At 36.8% G+C, this 8,488-nt stretch overlaps 1 long non-coding RNA gene across 2 annotated transcripts in view; it reads right to left on the bottom strand.

The window, feature by feature from the left end:
• Window positions 1-14: 14 nt before the first annotated feature.
• The window catches only part of LOC116098537, a 36,279-nt gene continuing 27,805 nt past the window's right edge, over window positions 15-8,488 (bottom strand). Inside the window, exons 2-4 of one of the 2 annotated variants that reach the window (XR_004121863.1) lie at window positions 1,138-1,182; window positions 1,008-1,049; window positions 15-435 (exon numbers count right to left, since the gene is read on the bottom strand). This is a non-coding gene — a long non-coding RNA (uncharacterized LOC116098537). The remainder of the gene's footprint in view (window positions 436-1,007; window positions 1,050-1,137; window positions 1,183-8,488) is intronic. The other variant, XR_004121862.1, reaches the window with a different exon arrangement.

Genomic DNA, 8,488 nt, shown 5'->3' with positions numbered 1-8,488 from the left:
ACAGACAACCAAGATCGAGATCCACTTTTATTGTAAGGAGAGACATAATGGCATATTTTATGGAAGTTCCAGGAACTGCATTACTTCATCCCAGGTGAAATCCATGAGATCACCCTGGAGAAAGAGATCAAGAATGAAATCTCTAAGTTGGGAACTGGTGATCTCTTGAGTGTTAGAAGGGAAATATGCGGGGAAATTTCGAAGGACAATATCAAAAAAGTGGTGAGCATGTCGGATAGGGCTTGATGTCGCATTCATGAGTTTATCTATTAGTAATTGCCCTTCTCGAACAACAAATGTAGACTAATGCAGACTGGTTGTTCTTGCACTGGTGGAGGAGCGATGGATGCAGGGAGAAAATCTCTGAATCGTCACTCCAGAGAGTCAGAGAACTTGGAGAAACTTTGTTCAGAAGATCTTCAGGAGCCTCTCACCCTGTGAAAGAACCTTGAGACATTACTCAGTCCCATCTGTTCTATCTTAGTGAGGAGGGATCTGGTTGAAAACTGTCCTAGGTCTCTCATTGGCCTTGTTTCTGCAATACTGTCTCATTTCTTTGCTGTCATCCTCAATTTACTGCACAATGTCATGTCTACCTTTTCTACCTCATTGGGCAGCCCTTTGTTATTGTCATTAATGGCCTTGATGAAGTATTTAAAGGGCCATCCTATGGAAAGGCAGGAGATCAGTGACCCTGAGTTCTAACACGACAACCTCCAGAGAAAAAGAGGCCCAAGATATCTGCAACTCAATTAGGTGTAGCTTTTTTTTAATTAGATATTTTCTTTATTTACATTTCAAATGTTATCCCCTTTCTTGGTTTCCCCTCCAAAAACCCCTATCCTCTTCCCCTCCACCTGCTCACCAACCCACCCACTCTTGCTTCCCTATCCTGGTCCTGGCATGGAGCCTTCACAGGACCAAGGGCCTCTCCTCCCATTGATGACTGATAAAGCCATCCTCTGCTATGGGCACAGTGGTGTAACTTTCTAACATGGGACTCCTACCTTATTGAAAGAACTCCCGAGGACACAGATATCTGCAAAGAACTTGTGATATGGGACCAATTAGTTCTACAACCAACAGTTAAAGGGTAAAAAACTCGATAGAAGCTAGGTTTGCCCAGAAGAAACTCACCAATGTTTATCCTCTGATGAACAAATTCAGTCTCAGAAGGCTTTCCTGAAAAGTAAATAGAGAATATAGAAAAATATCTACTGTAACATGTAAATTCACCCAAGACAACTGGCTGCTGTGTGACATTCTGGGAACTGGAAAGGAATGAGAACAAAAAATTCTTATGTCCCTTAAGTAGTTAGGCCAATACATCCCAACCATTCATATCCCACCAAAGAGCTGTCTTATCTCGGTTAGGAATTCCAATGTCCAGGGAAGGATGGTACTTCTACAAAAAGGTCTGTAATTAAAGGTCTTCCTTAATCCTTTGAGCCAACTCACAGTCCCAAGAAATAAATTGAAAAATGAAATGACATCATTATCCAAATGAGCCTAATTATCAGTTATTTATAGTAGTACATCAAAAAGCTCAAGATACATAATTGTTTAAAGTGCTTATAAAATATACATGGTCAGAGGATAGATTGTAAGATAAATCTTTCAAATATGTTTACAAGTGGAAATTTTTATACTCCCTAGCAAAAATAAAGTTAACCAGCAAAAGATCAAAATAAATATCTAGAAAATTCCTCACATATCTAGTCTTCTTATGAAGGAATCCATGGAGCAAGGAAGAAATCACACACAAAAATTAGAAAACATTGTGAAGCAACAAAAAAGTATAATACATCAATATTTTGGAGTAGAATTAAAGCAAAACATAAAATTTTAGTTTTGAATGAAGTTAAAAATGGACAGTCAGTCATATATAAACAGAGTATTTTAAATCAATGGTCTTACCTTCTTCATTAGAAACTAGAGAGGTTAACAAATTATACTCAGAGCAAGGGGAGAGAAGAGAATAGTAAATTTAAAAACAGAAATCAATGATTTAATAATAGAGTACTGAAACATGGCTCAGTCCTCAGAGTGCACGCCCAGTCTGCTTGAGGCCCTGGATTGATCCCCAGTACTGCATGAGCCAGGGCCAAAGCTGCACAAGTATAATTCTAGTACTTGGAAGTTGGATGCAGATATTCTTTAAGGCTATCTTTGGCTACATAGCAAATTGAAGGCCAACTTCAACTTGCTCTCAACAGATCAAAACAAGACAAATAAAAAGAAAATTTCAGTGCATATGTATTATTTACATACATCATACTGTGCCTATACTTGATTGGTTGCTCCCACTTGGATGGTGATCCCACTCTGCTATCACTACAAATAAAGGTATAATGAGTTTCAAGGACTGTCTAGTCAAACTTGTGGCCACCATGTCAGCTGCTATCTAGAACTGGTCGGCCTGGTAGCTTTGTGTCTTTCAGATTGCTGATTACAGGAGGGGAAGCAACTTGCCACTTTCTAACGGTTCTCAGACTCAGGATTTGGACTTTTCAGCTAATGAGCTTTTAGATGAGCTTCTGGATCTGGGCCAATGTTATAACAGGGTGAAGCTCTTGGAATCCTGGGGTGTGAGGGAGAAGGAGTTGTGCTTTGGCAAGGACTTTAAGGGCCAGATGGCATCCTGTGGCAGGCTGAGCTGCAAGCTTGACTCGAGAATCTTGACCACTCTGGGACGTGCTCTGCCTTGCGTAATGCCTGAATCTTGAATATGACAGATTTTACCCCAGTGGCTAGGATAGGTTACAGAGTTATCCTTAGCGCTTACCATAGCTAGGTGAGTCTCATCAAAGCACATGTACATGTAAAAGTAGAGAATTTCTCCCACTGAGTAAAGAAGCAGTCAGACTTTCCAAAACAGAGTTTGATATAGCACAGCAAGCCTGGCGATTCTGGGGACAGCGTGAAAAGGAATGAACCTGGCCTCTAATTGCTAAAAGCAGCTCCACACTGACAGCCAGCAAGGAAACGTAGAACTCAGCACTATAAACATAAAAGAATGAATTCTGCCAACAACCTGAATGAATCCTGAGACTCATTTTCTCTTGAGTCTCTAGTCGAAAATGCAACCCAGCTGAAACTCAACTTTCAGCCCTTGAAACCCAGAAAATATTCAGCCTTGCCATAATAAATTTAGGTCCTACAAAACTATGAAATAGTTATTGATCAGCTAAATTTGTGGAACTTTGTGAATATTACTATAGAAAACAAATATAGATCCCTAAAATCTTAACAAATCAACTTTTAAAAAGTAAAAAGAATAATACACGTCCAATAAGTAACAGAATATTATACCATGTTTAAGAGAGGTTTGGCTTGCATGCCCTTAGTTTTCATTTTAAAAAGTAAAACCATTCTTTTTTAATGTTAACAGACTAAAAAAAGTCTCAGGACTAAGAAGGAAAAGAAGAAAACACAAAGTCCCACCCCTTACTAAGAAGCTATTTGCAATTGGTAGTTGCTTGAAAAAAGAAAACTGGTTTTCTTCAGCAGAGTGTCTCTGGTGTATGGGTCACAGTCCAATGCAGGCCTGGCACCCAGGGGAAGCTGCCCCACACAAATGCACACAATGTTTTCTATGTGCTTTTCACTTTTGTTTGGTGTCTTTTTATCTCGTTGGGTCTGTTTGTTTGTTTTGTTTTTGAGAGAGAGAGACAGAGACAGAGAGACAGAGAGAGAGGACATTAGATGGGTATGGAGGTGAGAAGGAAATAGGAGGGGTTGGGAAGGGAGAGGGATATGATCAAAATACATTGTCCAAAAAGAGCCAAATAAAAAAGAAAAACTATCAAATCATATCAGAATTTTTGTAGAAGGACAAAATTTAACATTCCCTCATGATCCCATTACAAATCTGTGGCAGATCAAATAGCAAAAAGAGAGGGAAAAGCAGGTCATATTGTGATAAAGAACATGTACAAAAAAACCTAACTCACTGTCATGTTAGCCTCCCTAAAGTTGAGAAATAGATAAGATTCAGCTCTGACAAACTATACTTAGGAGAATAAAATATACTAAATGAATATAGATAGCAAGCAGAAAAATATTCTGATCTGTCACTATAGACACCATTATTATAAATGTAGTAACCCCTAAAGAATATAATTAAAAGGAAATTGGAGCTAAAAATAGAGTTTAACAGTTATAGAATATAAGTGAACATGAAGAAATTAATTGTTTTTTGATGCACAGCAATGAACTGGAAAATAGACTTCAGTAAATAACTCTATATAAAGTAATAAAGAATATTATAAATATTTTTAGAGAATATTCTTATAGAAATAGTTCCTAAATTATGGTTAGAATTCTATGTTTAAATACTCTTTAGAGTATTACTGTCATATATTCAGAAATGGCATAAGAAATCCTTTAATTTGCATAATTAATGTATGCTAACAAAACAATTTGATGAAAGCAGTAAGTATGAGGTAATTTGTTTACAAAATACAACAGCAACATATGGAATAAAACATAGAAACTTGAATGGAAAATATAATGTGAATTCTGAATTTTAGAGAATGAATTATAATAAATAGTGATGAGAATTCAATTAAGTGTAAAGAGGGTTTTGGGGGGTTGCTTCTTTCTAAAATCAAAGTAGCATGAAAAAATTATGATTTGCAAAAAAAATATGATTTGCAAAACTTAGAGTGGAGTATATGAAGATGACAGGGTGACAGGTATGTAGGTAGGTAAGTGGACAGGCAGATAAATGGTAGAATAGATGGATGGATGGATGCATGGGTGGTTGGGTTGGCTGTTGGATGGATGGGTGGGTGGGTTGGTTGTTGGATGGGTTGGTAGTTGGGTGTGTGGGTTGTTGGGTGGGTAGATAGATGATAGATAGATAGATAGATAGATAGATAGATAGATAGATAGATAGATAGATAGATAGATTGAGTGAGATCAGAGTTCTTATAATAAAAGCTTAAAACATAAATATGCCATTTCTAAACTCTTCCTAATTGTAGTTTTTTTTAAAAAATAGCTATCTAAAATCATCTGGTAAGTATTGAATACTGAAGCTTCCTCCTGTGTCATTGACAGAAATCTATTACTATGCTGTCAATGCTCTGTCAGAAGTTGTTACACTGATCATAATTTTATGAAGAATAGATTTTTAAGATTGAATCCATATCTAAGAATTGATCAAACTAAGAAGTAGTTGAGCCTATCATTCCAACTCCCTTCAAGATCAATACTGATTACTACATTATTGCCAGATATAGACTGTGAAAGTAGAAGAAATTATTGGTTTAACCCAATTCTATAGCCAGCCCAGGAATAGTTCATGGAACTTTGATAGCCTTGCGAGATATCTGAAGCATCAAATTCATTTACCATGGACCCCTACCTTCAATTTTCCCTTGGTTATTAATTCTTCACTTTACTTCCTAGAAAGAGTCTACTTTTCATTCTGCTCCTTTGAGGCTCATAAATTATGTTGTTATTTCTAAAGTTTTCCTGTATCCAGTTTCCAAGGCAAAACTATAGAGGTGGTAGAGCTTTACCTTATGATGTGTTAACAGGTAGAATTCAGAAATCTTGGAAAGGAAAACTAGTGGACTCAAAAAGTCACTTTAGAAGAAACAATATTGTAATGAGAAAGTTCTATGGCAAAAAATCATATTTGTATCTATTATGCATCATTTGACATTTGAAAGCTTTGATAATGATAATTTGTGCCTTTAAACAAGCACTCTGTGGCAAATGTTGATTTACTTCCATATGATTACTATTAATTACTATAATTTGAATGCATCAGAAGTATAACTGCTAAATGGTTGAAGGAGGCACTGTATTTGTGTGGGCATTTAAAATACAGTAGACAAAAACATGATTTTTTTCTTTTCCTAAGCCAGTTCCCACGCTGTCACATGGAACTCAAGAACACAACAGTTGGTCATCAACCAAAAAGACTGAAATGATATGGTCTATATATTTAGCATTGAATTCTGAATAGCCTCTAATATTCTGCTTTTAAGTAGCGCCCCTGGGCTCATGCTGCTAGAAAGAGAAGAAAACAGCCTCAGAGATGTGACAGCAAGATGCTCTTTCAAAACAGGTTTTTCCAAATGTGACAGAAATTGTAAAGTATCCTTCTAGAACTTCTAAAAGTGTCGAAGCCAGAGAACACTAGAGTGAGGGAGGTGGTCTGATAATACCCAAAGGGAAGGGACTCAGATCACACTATTCATGGATACTGCCTACTGGTGGACATGTAGTGTTGCTACACAGAGGACACAGAGAACAAACTAGAAACCCAGAACCTACTGAGGAGACAATGATGCTATCTACAAATGTTTGGGTCAAGGTGAGTAGAGTTGAGAGTAAACTGGATACATTGTATTCCTTCAAAAACTTTCCTAACAAAGTTCTTGGTTTGATGTGAAGCAATTGACACTTGTCATTTGTCATTGGTGGTGGTGGTGGTGGTGGTTGTATTGATTTGTTGAGACTAGGTCCTTTTATACTGTTGATAGTACATTCTAGCCTTGAAACCAAGATTCTTCTGCTTCTGCCTCCCAAGTGGTGGGATTACAGTTATGTGCTACCACTCTAAACTTTCTAGTTTATTCATTCTTATACTGATTGCAATGTTTCTCAAAGGACATTATTTTATACCTCCTCCACTCTAGGCAATTCTTAGAAACTTTCATCTCCATTACATTTTTCTTCAGACTTCAGAAAAAGACAATATTACTAATGGTTAACCCAAGCACAGCACTGACAATGGAAAAATTAGATGCAGGGGAAAAAATATATGTGTAGAGTTTGAAGGCCAAAGCTACAAAATTTTTTATAATGTAGCCCAAGGTAGACTGGGAGACACTTTTTAACACAAAAAAGACAAAAAGATAGCTCCTTATAAGGAAGTAAATTTACACATTGTTAGCTCTTTTGCTAGTCAACATGGTATGATCCTAAGTATACACTGGATGAGTAAATGTGCAATAATGAAGGAACACAATCTTACTGATGCTCCGTGGTGAGAAAATGTAATCCTAGTGGCTCCTGCTTCCTTCTCTGCTTTCAAGATCTGAAAAATCCACTTTCTTATTTGTCATCTAATGGTAGAATTAAAAGCAGCTAGGAATGACTAATACCCTACATAAGAAGGTTAACTTCTCTACATACTGACAGAAGGAAACAGTGATATGGAAACTACATTACTGGTGATCAAAGACATAAGGTGAAAGTGGTATAAGTAAAGTGAATAAGAATCCAACCCTCTATTCCTCAACCTATAGACTTGTGAAGAATGTAAGTTTCAAGTAGATGTCTTGGATATTCTGCAGAATATTTTTCATGTACTGAACAAAGAATATGATGATTAAAGATATTTTGATGTATTTATCTGCCTCATCATCTATGATGTGGGAATAGTTGTACTGAAGTGACAAATTTATCTGGAAAAAAGTTTTCCATTCACTACTAAGTCAGTTTTCTTCAGTGGAGTGACACTTGGTATATTAATCACACTTCAGGGCAGTCCCCACGTCCAGGAGTAGTCAGATAACTCCCTGCTTACAGGTATTGTTTAAATGAGAGATATAAAAGGAGAGATAAGAGAGAGAGAGAAAGAAGTTGAATGAGTAAAGAAATGGGGATGATGTGGAAGGAATTGGAAATGGGTATGAATGTACTCAAAATATATTCTCAAAAAATAAATATGCAATTATTTTTATAGTTTCTTGAAATCCTGTTAGATGCTAAGATATGTATAATCTCCAAGAACACAAAACAAATGAAATATATGTCCTGGTAAATATAGTGATAGGTTCTGTAACTGTGGAATTATTAAAATTCTCCAGCAAGGGTTTAGTTAGCTATAGCTACATACTTGAGATAATAAATTTAAAGGGGAAAGATTGGTATTAGTTCACACATTCAACTATTTCAACCCAGTCACCAGCCTTATTGCTCAGGGCCTGTGATGAGAAACAAGTCTGTAAATACAGAAGAGTATAATGCTACTCATTTCCTGGTAAATACAGAAGAGTATAATGCTACTCATTTCCTGGTGACCAGGAAGGAAAAGAGGAAGGTCCAGTCCCAACATCTCCTCAAATGTACGCTTCTGGTAACACAGCTTCCGCCATCCTCCATCTGAACATCATCTCCTAATGATTCCACAACCTCACAGACGAGCTCTATGCTTGTGACCACACTTTTATCATAAGGACCTTTTGGAGACACTTATCCATCCACAAAAGGCACAAAGAAGGAAAAGACAATTTAGCAGACAGGTCCTAGGCATAGAGCCTGGAGAAGTGATACAGAACAACAGAAAAACGAAGCTCATGGGTCCTGTTATTTTAGAAAATAAGAAACTGAGTAGGCTTTAAATTAAGAATTCAAACACTATAAAATAAAATACGAAATTTTAAGGATATGTGTTTAAAACAATATGAACTAAGTAGTACCCTCAGAGCTCCCAGGGTCTCAACCACCAACCAAGGACTGCACA

The sequence above is a fragment of the Mastomys coucha genome, unplaced genomic scaffold, assembly GCF_008632895.1.
Source record: "Mastomys coucha isolate ucsf_1 unplaced genomic scaffold, UCSF_Mcou_1 pScaffold20, whole genome shotgun sequence".
NCBI classification, from domain to species: domain Eukaryota; kingdom Metazoa; phylum Chordata; class Mammalia; order Rodentia; family Muridae; genus Mastomys; species Mastomys coucha.
This window is presented reverse-complemented; position numbering and strand designations above follow the sequence as displayed.